The sequence below is a fragment of the Dipteris shenzhenensis genome, chromosome 17, assembly GCF_047967505.1.
Source record: "Dipteris shenzhenensis isolate YYH24624 ecotype China chromosome 17, Dip_SZ_1.0, whole genome shotgun sequence".
Taxonomy (NCBI): domain Eukaryota; kingdom Viridiplantae; phylum Streptophyta; class Polypodiopsida; order Gleicheniales; family Dipteridaceae; genus Dipteris; species Dipteris shenzhenensis.
This window is the reverse complement of record NC_141612.1, coordinates 54,779,428-54,782,637: the sequence shown is the minus strand read 5'-3', so window position 1 is coordinate 54,782,637 and position 3,210 is coordinate 54,779,428.

Below are 3,210 nucleotides of genomic sequence, written 5' to 3'. Positions count from 1 at the left end.
AACTGAAGGCAGTAGACTAGCTCCAAAGTACCAAGTATGCACTATTACCACAAATAGTCCGACTCAACACAAATATCACCAAGGGCAGCCAGGGAGCAGTGCAAGGACCGACCCCTCCCCTGCGAGGTGCTACACAAGAACCTCTCTCTAATTTCGAAGCAAACCCTCAAAAGTAATTGCAATCGTACCACCTTCAATAGTACCGACCTACTCATGAAAGGAAGGGTCTGTGCCAAGGGCAGTTACAAAAGAACCCGCTTCCCCCAAGAAAACAGACCACGCCGCAACAACTAGGCCTAACAACAATGTGCCTATGGTGTCCAAGGTAAAACACAAGCTGGACTCTTACTCTACATGGCTTTTAACACGCTATCCAATAGCACGACATCCATCCACACCACATTCCTCATAATCATCCAGTTCAAGTCTAGGTGAATCAGTATGGTAGGCATCTCACCTGACGCACCCGTAACCCACAAGTCACTGTCAAACACGAACACACACACACACACACACATCCACAGTTAGCAGTAGGTGATTAGGGTTAACACGTCCATTTTTGCATTTGTTCACCATCTTGCACGCTGGCCTCACTATCAATCCCACACCACACAAATGCACTCCACTCACTCCCTCTCCCACTCACCTTCACCCCCCCCCCCTCTTCCACTTCTCTATAGAGTCAATCTGGCTGGTCGTGGCTATAGAAGTATCCCACCGATCATCGCGATCTAGTATCACGCCGACCGTTGCCATTGACTACCCCGTCGCCCGTCGCCATCAACTTACCGTCGACCATCGCCATTGTCAAATCATGCCGACTGTCTTGTATTGTTGCCTACTTCTCGCATACCACTCACATGTCCAGCTTTTTAAGTCTTCTGGAACGCCTCGCCTTTCGAGTACCGCTCTGCACGGCCACCATGGACTCACAGGTTCAAGTCCACGGCCTACCATTCCTTTTTTGCAATATACGTCTTTCCCCCTCCTCTCTAATTATTTATATTCTTCCCTTCCCATCCCCCTCTCTAAGTATATATATTCTTAACCCCCCCCCTCCTCCTCTCTAATTTTATGTATTTCCTCCCCGCCCCCCTCTCTAAGAATATATATTCTTTAATAATCCCCCCCCTCCCCCTCTCTAATTATATATATTTTTCCTCCCCGCCTCCCTCTCTAAGTATATATATTCTTTAATAATCCCCCCCCTCTAATTTTATATATATATATATATTCCCTCCCTGCCCCCCTCTCTAATTATATATATTCTTTAATAATCTCCCCCCCCCCTTTTTTCCCCTCCTTTGCACTATATCTCCCCCCCCCCCCCCCTTTTACAATTTCTCCCTTATTGTCTTAGTCTCCTTCCACCTTTTTTGCTCCCCTCCCTCTTCTCTAGTTACTCTTTCCCTTTCCCCCTTCTCTACTTACATTTTCCCCCTAACTTTTCCCTCAATTCTCCCTTCTTTCCTCCCTAATTTTTCCCTTTTAGTATCCCTTAATTTTCACAAACAATACCCATCCCCCCCAACCCCTAGTTCTTTAATTCCTTTCAAAGAAAAGAATATTTTAAACCTGCCTTCCTTTAAAATTATCAGGTTCAAAATAGTTCTAATCATTATCCTTTTATTTGCACTTCTTTGATTCTTAGAGTAATTAAATGGTCACATTGATCTCCTTTTTGTATTGTCTCCCGGTATTTTCCTCAGGATAATTTAAACAAAACTTTACATTGACATGTTCTCAACACCTTGACTAGTCTGAGGCTAAGCATTAATTTTTATTGTGACGTCGATAACAAGGGAGGAGGGTTTATGACACCTTTCTTCCCAACTAAAGCTAAAACTGGTTCTTACCGGTTTTTGGTTGGATGGTGGCAGGTATGTAAATGCTCCTCTTCAATTAAAAAAGATGCTTGCCAAGTCTTCACCGGCTTTAATTTTTTGCAAAATTATTTTTTTCTATAGCATTTTTTACACTCCTTGTCAAATAAACTCTTACATACTTTTTTATACAATTTCATAGGTGTTTTACCTACTCATTCAAACACTTCCTTTACTCTATAATCAGGGATGATTTTTTCAAATTAGTTTTGTTAAGAAGATAATCTTTTATATTGGCATTGAAAGCTTATATGCTTTAATAAAAATAAATGTTTGAAACATCCGCCAAGATTTGAAACTTTTATGCAAAAAAATTTACAGTTTTGCCAGAATTTACATCTTTTCCTTCAAAATTCAAAAGAAAATATATTAAAAAGTACTACATTCACCAATATTGTGAAACTATAAAAAGACCTTGAAAACTTTCATATTAATATATAAGAAAAGCTTCAATAAAAGCATCCATGTCTATAATGGTCTCTTTCTATTCTTTTCCCTGACTCCCTTGTCTTTTAACTATGCAAAAGGGATTGTCGTTCCATCTACCATATGCACACACACATGCACATGCGCACGCACACATGCACATGCACGTGCGTACACACACACACACACACACAAAATTGTCCTTCTAGGATCAAGGAGGAGATCAGAACTTTGATAGCTCAAGAGAATTCAAATGAGCTTCCATTGGGATTTCCCTTTTTGTTATCAAAAGGGAGGGTTCTTCTGTTTTCCTAAATGATTGGCCACATCTATTTCACTTCAAGAAACTAAGTTGGATGACTCCGTTTCTTTGTGGATGACCAAAGATTTTCCTCTATATGAAGCTTTTAATGCTAATTTAGGGAAATGTTGGGGTGTGGGAGGTGGGGAGGGGGGGTTGGTTGGTTCAAATGACTCGCAAGTTAAGAATTAGATTAGTGAAGTGGAAGGAAACTGGTCCATAGTAGAGTTTCTAAGGGGTCATTCTCTTGTTTCATTTTCTCAATTTATTGGAAAAAAGGCCCAAAAAAGGGTTCAAGAGATCAGGCTAGGTTGGGCTCCTTCCTCATAAAATAAGGTCTTAATGGGTGATTGGCACATGACCATGAATGAGGAAGATCACAAACATTGAAGAAAGGATTGATTAAAGGGAAAAATATATGCTAGGAGAACTTTGTTATAAGAAAGTGTGCAAAAATTGCTCAGCTAGTTGGATTTACAAAAGCCCTCACCTGGACTCCGCTGTATCCACATGTGAGCAAGCAAATGGATGTAAGTACCCTCACCTATAAAAGGGAGGTTCATTTGAAGGAATATCAATCAAGCACTTTGCACTATCTCA